Source organism: Beta vulgaris, chromosome 2 (assembly GCF_026745355.1).
Source record: "Beta vulgaris subsp. vulgaris cultivar EL10 chromosome 2, EL10.2, whole genome shotgun sequence".
Taxonomy (NCBI): domain Eukaryota; kingdom Viridiplantae; phylum Streptophyta; class Magnoliopsida; order Caryophyllales; family Amaranthaceae; genus Beta; species Beta vulgaris.
In genome coordinates this window covers 42686456-42699635 of record NC_079203.1, presented here as the reverse complement: position 1 = coordinate 42699635, position 13180 = coordinate 42686456, and the positions used below count along the sequence as shown (strand labels likewise).

At 34.9% G+C, this 13180-nt stretch overlaps 1 long non-coding RNA gene across 5 annotated transcripts; it reads right to left on the bottom strand.

Moving 5' to 3' along the window:
• Positions 1-532: 532 nt before the first annotated feature.
• LOC104884322 (uncharacterized) lies at positions 533-5282 on the bottom strand. 5 transcript variants are annotated; one of them, XR_008968152.1, is made up of 5 exons: positions 4952-5282; positions 4778-4863; positions 4606-4672; positions 1403-4361; positions 533-811 (listed from the first exon to the last, which is right to left on the bottom strand). It is a non-coding gene; the product is annotated as an uncharacterized LOC104884322 (long non-coding RNA). The 5 variants fall into 5 exon arrangements; XR_008968155.1 differs by having other exon boundaries at positions 533-1618; positions 2614-4361; XR_008968153.1 differs by having other exon boundaries at positions 533-4451.
• Between the last annotated feature and the right edge of the window lie 7898 nt (positions 5283-13180).

Sequence of the window (13180 nt, the reverse complement as noted above, 5' to 3'; positions counted from 1 at the left end):
TATATCTTAAACCCCCTCCATGCTCAAACAATTGTGCCTATGCACTCACTACTAGAAAAGGAGTGTTGTGAAGACGCTTTTTGGCCCAATTGGCGACGCTTAAAAGCGTCGCGAAATTTGCTCTCGACGCTGCCAAAAAGCGTCGAGCAGAATCAGTCGGCAATTCGCATCACCAAAAAGCGTCGCCATTGGCGTCACCAAAAAGCGTCTCCCTCACCCGTATAGCCGTCGCCACATTTGGTTTGTGGGGTGCCATCAATTAATTTATAGACGCTTTAAAGCGTCCTAATTCGAGACGCTTTTTGTCGATTATAATTAGTCACGACGCTTTTTAGTGTTGAGAGGAATTTGGCTGGAAAATTAATCTTGTATTTGTCATAAGTTCTTGACAAGGAAAAGCGTCTAAATTTTGTATGGACTCTTTTGGTACTTTTTTCATAATTATTAATTAACAAATAATTATATATAATAACACAGTAATAATATAATATATAGTAATTTAGAATATAAAGTCAACAATGAAACTTGAAGATTACATAAAAATACTTCGAATAATGTATATATGTGTAATCATAAATCATAAACGTAGTTCGCACAATTAAAATTCCTACACACGTTCATCAATAATACTTCATAATTAATATGTTACTAAAAATACCACAAAATTAAAACACACTAAAAATGTAGTTGTAGCCTTACAAAACTAACTAATACTAAGATCTAGCAAAACAATGATGGTAGTCAATTTGAAGCCTCAAGTAGTGTCCTCTTGTTCTTGATCTGTTGGACTTTTATTATTATTTTCGAGTACCTTCAAAAGATGAAAAATAAGACCAAAATTATAATTAGCACATGTAATATATCCCAAAAAATAGGTAACACGAGCATAAAATAATTTAGACAAGAAAGACGAACATTATATATAATGTTCATAATTTACAGAAGGTTTAGAAACTACAAAACTACTCAATTGTATGTCCTAATTTTGTGTGATTTTGTGAAGATAAGCAAACCATGTTGTTGCAACAGATGCTGATGAATAGTGATTAGCGTTCAATGACACAGAATAGTTTTAAATCGATAAAATGCATGTTCACAGCAATAGCACAAGATCACGCCTTACAGGTTATGGATACTCACAGATAAACTTACATGCAACCCTGTGCAGCTCACATAAACAAACAAAAATATAAACTTCATATATGTTCTTTGAAAGAAAAGCAAACAAACTTTAGTGTTCCAAGGAACTCAATTGAAACTTCAGATTATATGTTCAATGACAATATGAGAAACCTTCAGCCAACAAATTCAATGAACTCAAAATGAAATCGAAATAATGAGTTGAATAACATTGATATAAACAAATACTTAGATAATGAGTGGATGGGTGAGAAATCCTAACTTTATCCATTATTAATGGTCGCATTGCTTGTTCAGGACCTGCAACCACCTTTAAAAGTAGTCTCATCTTATGGAAGAGTTGTCACTGTTAATATCACATCTCTGGCAAAAAAAATGCAACCTTTATAGTACTTGCCAAAATAGAAGACATCACCTTGGGATGGTGGCACCGCTACCAATACAACACCGGCAATAGCAGCAGTCATCTTTACTCCACCTACCACAATTGTCAAAGATAAAATTCTAGTGCCTTCTACAAGATAAAGCAAAGTAAGGAACCAATAGTAGCAACGTCTAGCAAAGCAGACATCAGCGTATTACATTAAAATCTAGACAGTAGATATTTATAAAAACTCACTTGAGAGACACAACATGAAAGATAATTCTTTTAAGATAGAGAAACACCATATCAGCAACACCCAACAATTACTACTAAGCCCAAAAGCTTCAACAAGGCATAAACACCATGAAGGTGTAGCCTGTAGAAGACTAGTACTTAGTGAAAAATGTAGGAGACTAGTACGCTCATAAAGCTGTAGGAGACTAGTACGAAGTGGAGGATGTAAATACTAGATGAAACAGAGGTTGTTAGGTGAGTTAGCTTGTTCTCTCAAATACAAAGGTTGTTAGGTGAGGGGCTAGACGGGGCAGACTGGGGGGAGTGTGGGGGCTGCGGTGTGGATGATGCAGGTTCAAGAATTCATGGGCATCCTGTGCAGATAAACAAAAGCCATATAGCTTGCCTATCATCATACAAGGTATATTTTCTACAAATATTACTATAGCAGAAGTATAACAACCTGAGTGGACATTGACAAGAGTTACCAAAGCAAGAACAAAGGTCCAAATAACAACAAATTGGAAGTAAATATGTCAAGTAATATAGAAAATTAGTACATGATCTCCAAATGCACTCTTGTAATGCCTATTGATGCGTAGACCAGACATACAGCTAAATACTTCTCTTCCACTCCCCAATCCCCATACCATCTTACTACCGCTAGCTCATTCAGAAATGGCACCGCACCTCCATGTAAATTAAAAGAACAATTTTTGAAACAAAACAAAGAAAACATGGTTTGAATGAGCAAAACAGCAAAAAGCTGAATGTATAAAGCTTCATATGTTTTACCAAGGTTGAACACAATGTAAAATGCCCAGCCAAAATAAAGAGAGAAGAAAAAAAGAAAGAGAAAAATATATAGTCTTTACCTGAGTAAAGAGATCAGCCAAGCATGTCAGAAAATTCTCTTCTGCATCAACAGTATTCTCTTCTGCATCCTTAAATTAATATGGGTAGTATCTAGTATGTTAAAGAAAGAAATATTGGGAAATTGAGGGGAGAAAAGAACTAGGAAGAGAAATATTGGGTGGTATCTAATTATGTCCTTGTTTTCTTTACTTCTGCAACAGGTGACTCCCCCCTGATGTGAATCTTTTATAAGCACGCCCCCCCCCCCTATGTGAATCTTCTATTACCACTTTCTACTGACTTCCCCTTAGGTTGACTACAGATAAGTGTTGCTTGGGATAGTCTTGGCCTCTCGAATGCCATGTTTATCCCCCCCCCTTATGTGAATCTTCTATTACCACTTTCTACTGACTTCCCCTTAGGTTGACTACAGATAAGTGTTGCTTGGGATAGTCTTGGCCTCTCGAATGCCATGTTTATCTTGTAATTATTCCAGTATTTTCAAAGAAATAACTCTCTCTGGTTTGCTGAATTTGCCTACTGTCAACTATGATTTAAGTTTATAGTCGCTTACAGGTACAAGTAAATTCTGCTTTATTCTCTGAGATAATATTGATTTTTGTGGATGTATTTGCAGCTTATGTTATTTTCTATTGTAAACAGTTCACGCTTCTTCATTCATATGAACTTCTTCGGTAATACTGTAAAAATTCAAGGATGGTCCCGAAATTAGAGTGTAGTTTTACTTGAATATCATGTGAATATCCAAGGTAAATTATAGCCATTAGTGATCATTTTTATCTTTCATTTACACTTTCGTTTATTCACTTCATCTAATATGAATCAACTATATAAAAACTAACTTCGAACAAAGGTAGTATTATAGTCCCTCCTTTTTTACAGATTAGAACATCAAATAGACTGCCATTATGAGAACTGGGGCAGGCAGCAGGTTCCACCTTTGGCATATTTTGGCATGTATTATATTCTATCTAAGACTATTATTAGCTTGAGGCAAGTTTTATATTCCTTGAAGAGTACATGTGTTATTCCTACTGTCTATAAATATATGGTTCAAGTAACAAGAAAAATAAAGGCAAGAAAGGCCATACCACTACGAAAGATAAGTAATAAGCTCTCAAACACCAAGGAAAACCTCTTTATCCATCTTTAGTTTTCCCATTTATTTACGCCCTTGTGGTGCAGTAAGTTCTAAATTGAACTCTCCAACATTCTAATTTCAGGTTCCCGCAGTGAAATTAATCTTACAAAAAATTAGCCAACAATACTTATATGTATTCTCAAGATGACCTTAATCTAGCTCACATTATAAACAACAACAACAATATTAGAGCCTAAATCCCATGAAAACAGGGAGTAGTTTCTTCAACTAGTGCAATAGAGCTGAGGTATCTGACCTATGGATGACACCAATGTTCAACACTAATCATTAAAAGAATATCAGTGCTGGACAACAGTAGGAAGCACTATGATAGGATTTAGAAGGAAACAACTAAAACTGTGAAGCCCTAGTGCAAGCAATAACCAACATCAGATGTTTGCCTGACGAAGCTTAAATTCCAAAAGGCATTAGCACCACAAAAAGGAAAATAAGAAGTCGTAAATATTAATGTCCAGACATCTATTTTATTGTCTAAAGGAAAGCAGTGATAATCTTACCCATCAGAAAATGCCAAATTTCAGAAGGCATATAATAGCAGAATGCCCTATGAATTCTGCAGTTGATCACCATTCTCATTATTACTTGCTGCAACCAAGACCATGTGTTACCCCTTGTAAATATTATCGATCCTGTATTATAAAAATCTAACATCTGCCAAATCTTCTAGACATTAATCTATCAATAACAAACACAAAAATACCTCTTTAATAAGATTTAAATTACAGTTCATAATATTTTTTTACACTCGCAACAGATGTATACAAGATATATATTAAAGTTTTGATTTTTTTTTTAGGGGATTAAAGTTTTGAGTTTATAAAGTACTAACCTTTTTTTATTGAATTGCCCTGATTTTCCTTGTCAAATTGTTCAATTCCTTCCCCTTCGCAATTTCTCTAAGATTCATGGAAGATTGAGAATGAAGAATTCAATATAAATTCATAAAAATCAGATTGAATTTTACAAAATTCAAGAAAAAAAAACAGTAATTCGAGACAAACCTACGGTACTCAACACTTTTATTGAAATTTAGAGAATTTTGTTATCAAATTCATCAATTTCTCGCAGCTTTGCAATTGTTTCAAGACTGTTGAAAGGTAGGAGATGAATACATTCTTCAATGGAAATTCGCAAAATTGTAACAAAAAAAAAGAGGAAAATTAGAGATGACATACCTGATGAAGAAGACGACGACGGCGAGCAGTTGAAGAGTGAATTGAAGAATGAATTGAGAAGAATAGGGTTTGAGTGTTTGAGAACTAACTGCTGAGAAACGAACGTGGTATCGGGTATAGAACTAACTACTGCGGTACTTATGTGTAGGCGTGTTATGTGGACACCAAAAAGCGTTGACAATATTCTCGACGCTTTTAAGCGTCAAGGATATGCGGAAAAAATAAAACCCTCAACACCTATATTGGGGTGTCGAGCAACACCTATGTGGACACCAAAAAGCGTTGACAATATTCGTTGCTAAAAGATTGCCTACTTTCCTTTTTAATAATGTTGAGCTGGTGGAGCACGCAATGACATTACTTTCCACCTCATATATATGAGGTTTAGGGATCAAACATCAACTCATTTGACCTTATCCCAATACGATTGAGTTTTCTTTATCTTACCTTAAAAATAAAACTTTTCTTTTTAATTTGTCATTTCATGATTGCTCCATTTTTCACATCAGGTGGCATAAATCTCAACAATCCCTCTCAACTTTCTCAACTACTCCAATCCACCTGCCAAAAAAAAATATTTGAATTGTATCAATACCATCTCTTAAAAATGTAGTGAAATACAAATGTGCCAAACAATAAGAGGCAAAGAGCCAAAGAGTATATTTGTTTTTGTTTTAACAAGTTTTTTCTCTCTACCTTTTTCCTTAAGTTGTGTCTTGCAGGCTGCAGCTATACGCAACCACATATCTCATTTCCTTTTCTCAATTCACTTAAAACTCATGCCAAAAGCTAGTATAACGGAATTAAGACATGAGGACGACTATATCTTAAACCCCCTCCATGCTCAAACAATTGTGCCTATGCACTATAATGGCTCTACTTACCTATATGCACTATGCACTATATGCACTATATTACAATTAATTAATTATAAAATTTATTTGAGGTTTATCATTGTCTAATTTTAATTTCAAAGTAGACGGTCTCTTACAAGACAAACTCTTAATTATTAGATAATTGTGATTATTGTTAAGTTTTGGACATGTGGTCAACAATAAAAAATATATATTTAATAGTAAATGACTTCTCAGTTGGCTTAAAATTTTTAACCTAATTTTTCACATAATATGAAGATTGTTAATGGGAGGAACTCCTCCCCACCAATATTTAGTTGCCTCTCCCTAAAAGTTGTTTATTTACATATACAAATTAACAATGAAAAACTAATTAATTTCATTAAAAACTATCAGTTGAGTAGTATTAAAGCAGTCAATACTTAGTCATAAAAGGACCTATATATAGTTCTTTTTATGCATATGAGCCACGAAAGCTGTACAAATACAAAAAAAGAGAGCAGGGAGGATTCAGACCTATGAAACTGTGACCTATAATTCACAACACCTCAATTTTAACCACTAGAATAAGACATCCTTGATTATTGTTAAATTCAGGTCAATGTTATGTCTGATCATCTCATTCATGCATCAATCAAGTATATATATACATCCTGCATCTAAAATCCGATTAGGAATAACACTTTATTCGTAAAATCTATCTTAAACATATAGATAGATAATACCTCACACCCTCCCTCAAGTAGGAGCATGCAAATCACGAATGCCCAAATTGGACAACAAAAAATCAAATTGAGTTCTACCAAGTGCTTTTGTAAAAATATCTGCCAGTTGAAACTTAATAGGAACATAGGACGGACTCACAAGACCTTTAGTCACAGCATCACGAACAAAATGACAATCTGCCTCAATGTGTTTAGTACGTTCATGAAACACCGGATTCTGTGCAATATATAAGGCAGATTGACTATCACAGTATAATCGCATTCCTGCAGGATGTTGAATTCCGATATCACCTAATAACTGCTTCAACCACTTTAATTCACACACAATAACAGCCATCGAACGATATTCTGCCTCTGCAGATGACCGAGAATCTGTAGGCTGTTTCTTAGTCTTCTAGGAAATAGGGGAATGTCCCAACAATACAAACTACCCACTCACAAATCTCCGAGTAAGAGAACAACTAGCCCAATCCGAATCACACCATCCCTCAAGGCGAAGATCACTATCAGAGCGAAATATTATGCCCTGTCCTGGATTTTTCTTCAAATATTGAACCACGTGTAAAGCGGCCTCCCAATGAATCACCTTAGGAACCTGCATAAACTATGATAAAATGTGTACAGAATATGCCAGATCAGGTGTCGTAATGGCAAGATAAATCAATCTGCCCATCAATCTTTGATATTTCTCTGGATCATCAAACACAAGACCATCTACCACAAGCGAGCTGATGGTGCTGCTCCATAGGAAACTCTGTAGGTTTAGCCCCAAGTAATCCTGCCTCGACAATTATATCCAATGCATACTTCCTTTGACTCATAAAAATTCCCTGTGGCCCCCTGACAATCTCAAGTCCAAGAAAATATTACAAAGCACCTAAATCCTTCATTTTGAAACATTTCCCAAGGTAAGCTTTGAAGTTCAGTAAAGCTTTTGGATCATTTCCTACAATAATCATGTCATCCACATAGATGAGAACATTCAGCTGAATATTATTCCTAGTGAACGTAAACAAGGAATAATCAGAATAAGACTGCTTAAACCCATATGTTTTCAAAGCAGTGGCCAATTTTGCAAACTAACATCTAGGTGCCTGCTTCAATCCATACAATGATTTTTTTCATCATGCACACTAGATTAGAATTATTTCCCTAAAAACCAGGTGGAATTTTCATGTACACTTTTTCCTCCAAATCACCATGTAAGAAGGCATTGTGGACATCCATCTGATGAATGTCCTATTTCTGTATTGCTGCAACAAAAGTTTTGTTATAATCAATCCCTTCCACCTGATGATAGCCAAATATAACCAATCGTGCCTTCAGCATCTGAAGATTTCCTTTCTCATCATATTTTTCTGTATATACCCACTTACTCCCCAAGGCCTTTTTGCCTGGAGGAAGTGGTTGTAACTAGAGATGGCAATGGGCCGGGTCTGGGTCGGGTCCAGCCAGACCCAGACCCAGACCCGTTTATTTTTTTAAGATCCAGACCCGACCCAGACCCACTGGGTCTAGAATTTTCAGACCCGGACCCAGACCCGCTGGGTCTGGCGGGTCCATGGGTCCTAAATGGGTCCTTGTTAGTTTCTTACTTTCTTATTTTAAAACTATTACACTTATTTTAGTAGTGCATGTTGCTATGAATATGATCACTATAACAGATTAACAGTAGCTAATTATTCAAGTATTCAACCCTAAATCAAACTAATTACAGAAACAAAAAAAAAAGAAATGCGAAGTGGACGATTCATACCTTGCGAGTTGATTCGAGTTGCGAGTTGCGAAGTGGACGAATGCGAGTTGCGAGTTGCGAGTTGTAAGAAAGGTGGCTGCCTGGCTGGTCGTCGACGAATGGAGGTCGCCGGTTTGTATGGTTAACTACAAATTCAACTACAAATCAGAAACAAAAAAAAAATGCGTGATGAATTGATGATAATGAAGAAAAGTAGGAGAACAAACCAGTTAGAGAGTAGAAACAAGGAAGGATCGAAGGATTGTTACTGTTAGAGCCATGGAGAATTGGAGATGGAGTTAGAGAAAGAAAAAAAACGGCTGTTAGCCTTTTTTTTTTGAAGAATGTTACTGTTAGAGACTCCTATAGTCATATTAGGATTTTAGTTTTTTTTAGAATTTTTTATTTTTTTAATATATTATTAATATATGGGTCTGTGGGTCGGGTCTGGGCCGGGTCTGGGTCTGACATTTTTGGACCCGGACCCAGACCCGACCCATGCTCTCTAGGACCCAGACCCATTGGGTCTAAAAAAAATGGACCCAGACCCGTATAAATGGGTCGGGTCCAGGCGGGTCTGGGTCGGGTCCAGGACCCATTGCCATCCCTAGTTGTAACTCCCATGTACCCTGATTTTCCAGAGCCTGTATCTCAATTCCCATGGCCTCACGCCACCCTTCATGTTTCATGGCCTCTTTAAATGATTTAGGAGGGCGCCCTGTAGTTATAGCTGCTAGAAACCTGCGATCGTTAGGAGAAAACTTTTCACAGCTAACATAATGTGTAATAGGATATGGGGTACTTGAGGACGTTGTCGAAGTCGGTGCCTGAGTTGATGAACTTTTCTTTTTCACTACAGTATGAGTAACAAAATCCTGCAACTTTTTACTCGGGATTTTGGTGCGTTTTCCTCTTCCCAAATCCTCAACATCTCCTGCTCTACACCTTCCCTGTACGGGAGCCGAGCCATTTCCCACGTGAGGCGCCACCTCCGGCACCCCACCGTCCTACATCTAGAGTCCTACATTTAAATTTAGGTTAATGTTATGTGTGATAATCTCATTCATCAATCAAGTATATATATATACATCCTACCTCTAGAGTCCTATTAGGAATAACACTTTATTCCTAAAATATCTATCTTAAACATATAGATAGATAATTTCTAACAGAATGAATAGTGATATGTGAGAGTAAAAGTATTGAACTGAACTGAAAATAAGTTGGGAGAACAGGCCTAAATGATCAAAACTATGTAATAGAGACAAAACAAATTCAACATGAAATTTTTTAGTTGAAACCAACAATTTTTAGAGACTGTAAAATATCCAATTTATACCCAAAATGTACTCTATATATTTACATGTTCTTTTAGTCATATATATTTACATGCTGATATCAGATACTTCGACAACCGTCATTACTTTTTCTTCTTTTGGCATTGTAAAGTCGTATGTCTTCCTCTTCAAGTGTTTCCTTATCAACTAATATCAAATCTTCACTTTCTTCTTTCCTTTTCTAGTAACATTATAATCTTCCAAGTTTCATTACCCTTTCTTCCTTTGCCATTGTTAAGTCGTATATTTTCCTCTTGAAGTTTTTCCATGTCAATTAATATCATATGTTTCTGTTTCTTCGTCCCATAATCATCTTCCAAGAATTCAGTAGTAGATGTTGAAGCCTTCTCTTGTGGATCATTCATATTTCGATTTCTTCCTAGAAGATTGTTAACAAAATTTAAAAACTCATCCATTGGTAATCATTCTCGACTTATTTAACTTCCGCAGATGGATTACGAGTTTCAAGAAGAGAAAAAAAATGTAATTAGTACTTATGACTTTTAAGCTAAAGACATACACCATCTTTTATTAACAAATTAGAAATATTGGACGTAATTTTTCATTTTCAAAACACACATAGTAAACTCCTCCTAATTTTACAAGAACTATTGAATCAACGCAAACTTTCATAATAACATAGTAGTAAAACTTTTTGATGAATATAATCTAAAAAAAAAAAAAGCAAAGATTGTGTACTCAGTCGCTTAAAAGTACCCATATATTACAAATATAGATAATTTTACCGTCAAAAAAATAAGAATACCATTGTACAGTAATAAAAAAGATAAAAGAGAAAGAAAGAGTATTGCTTTTTTTTTTTCACAGTAAATTTTCTTGTATGAGTTGAAAACGCTACCATTCGTAGAACCAAAGTCAAATTTTAGAGAGAAAAAAGAGTATATATTACCACTTGTTTTTCCTCTTTACTTGTAATGTAATGGGTTTATATATATGTTAAGTAACAAAAGGTTTGAAAAGCCTAACCTAACTCAAATTTGGTTTTGGATTTCAGTTTCCATATATCATAAGTTTTCATACTTGAACTCGATATTCTATTTCAACTTTGACTCCATTTTTTTTTCCAGAGATATAGATTTAGGAGTATATTGTTTTTGGAAATAGTCTCTAACCAACATATTACGTAATTACTTACCTTTACTGAGATCTACTTCTTAGAAAAAGATTCCATATCTTTTTTTAAAAAATAATTTAGTTACTTCATATGAATGATTAACCAACAAGTAACAATTCCCTCTGCAAAATCTATCATCTTTGTAATTGTACCCTATCTCCTAACAGTACATTTATGACTTCTATTTTAGTTATATATACTCCCTTTGTTTGTTGATAGATGCATAATATTGACTGAGAATAGTTACCGATATATAATTTTGATCACTAGTGGAAAAATGAAGAAGGGCTGCGCTGAAAATGGCCTGTAGGGCTGCGCTAGTTTCTAGCTTAGAAGGGTTGCGCTTTTACCTAAAAAGCGCAACCCTTCCTACCAAAAAAAAAAAAAATTTTTTTTGACATTTTTTTACTCATAATCTGAAATTATACCGAAGAGAAGAGAAACGAAACGAAAATGAAAAAAAGGAACAAAAACTAATATACAGAAGAGAAGAAATTATAGATCTGAAAATACAAGAACATTAATCAAAACAAAGTTGAAAATACAAGAACATTAAACAAAACGAAGATGAAAATACAAGAACATTAATCAAAACAAAGAGAAGTATACAAGAACATTAATCAAAACAAATAGAAGTATACAAGAACATTATGCAAAACAAAGAGAAGTATACAAGAACATTAATCAAAACAAAAATTAAGAAATTATAGATCTGAAAATACAAGAACTACCTCCAAACATTAACCTAATAATGTTTAAGTACATAAAACAAAACCCTAATACATAATTAAGGAAAAAAAATTCGGAAAAACTTAAAATGCCTATTTGGAGCCTTAAACGAACTCAGATGGCTTAAAAATCCTAAACATCACAGCATAGCGGTGAGTTTGACTCGTTGGCCCGTTCCGCTTCCGAAAAGGTATCACAATAGGCAATCGGACTCCGTCGGCATGATTAGTGCAAATCATTTCATGGTTTCTGTCGCAACATTTCAGGGAGTTTTTGAGAGAGAAGAGAGGATGAGCGAGAAGGAGGAAATGGAGGAGGGACGTGAGAGAAGAAGGAAAAGGGATGAGGGACGTGAGAGAGGAGAGAGAATGAGGGATAATATATTTGACGAATCCCGCTTAATATTTGAAGCCCGCGAACTTTTTTATTTCAATTTTTTTTAAGAAGGGCTGCGCTTTTCTTCAAAAGCGCAGCCCTACATAGAAGAAGGGTTGTGCTTTTTTAAAAAGCGCAGCCCTTCACTTAGTAGGGCTGCGCTTTTAGGAAAAGCGCAACCCTTCCTGCGCAGCCCTTTCTTTTTTTTTCCCCTAGTGGATTATCAGTATCCTTAATTATAAATTAGCAAAACATGTAATATTGATTAACCAACAACAATTAAAATGATGATATTTATCTTTACAAAATAATAGTTAAATATTATCAAAGTTGATATTTAATAAGGTAAAAAGTCAATATAATATATATCTACTCCGAAAAAATCCATAATTTTTCATTAAGTATTTCATAAATCTTGTTTGATGATTATGGATCCTAATCATCCTAATTATAGAAATAGATATCAACAAAATGCAAATTACGAACAAAAGCCAAATTCCCAACAAAATTCCAATTACCAACAAAAGCCAAATTTCATCTATGTTTTAAAATGAATTAATGATTTTTTTTTGCGTATTTATTCATTGTTATTCTTAACAATTAGTGTAATTGTCAAATTAAACCGCAAAGGAAAAATGGGTAAACTATTGGAATTAAAAATAACGCGTTTTTGTTAACGTCATATAATTATCTATTAAATCCGATTAATTAGAAGGTAATTATTTAATTATGATTACTATATTTTGATTTTATTAATATTATCTAAAATTAATATAATGAATCAAATTATTTTATTAATATTGGTGGAGTATGGAAAGAGGAGAGAGAAAAGGAGGTGGAGTATGAAAAAGTAGGAGATAGAAGGTAAATGGGGAGGTTAATGAATGTAGATATGGAATTGTGAAATGGGATGGTGGGTGATAAAGTTAGTGGAAATAAGTGATGTGGACGAATGAGGTGAGGAGAGAGAAATTTGGGGGAGGTTGATGAATGTAGATGCTTTGATAGATTTGGGAGAGTATAAAAAAATTGGAAACAACATACGTAGTATTTATAGAAGAAACAAGATATTACCGTTAAATTGGAGTTAAAAAAAAGTGGTAGGTTTTTATTGCAAAAGTGAGTCTTTAGTTGAGTTTTTGATTTCAAAAACTCAATCTCAGACTCCCTCCAAAATGTTGATGAATATCCCTGAGTCTTGTACAAGAATCTTGTTTATTCACACCCTAAGGTGTGGGGCTGCCACGTACGGGGGCGGGGGGCTACCGCCTGAGGGGGTGGAGGGAGGGGTTGGGGGCCGTGGGGGTGAAGTGGGGCTGGCGGCAGGTGTTGGTAGTGG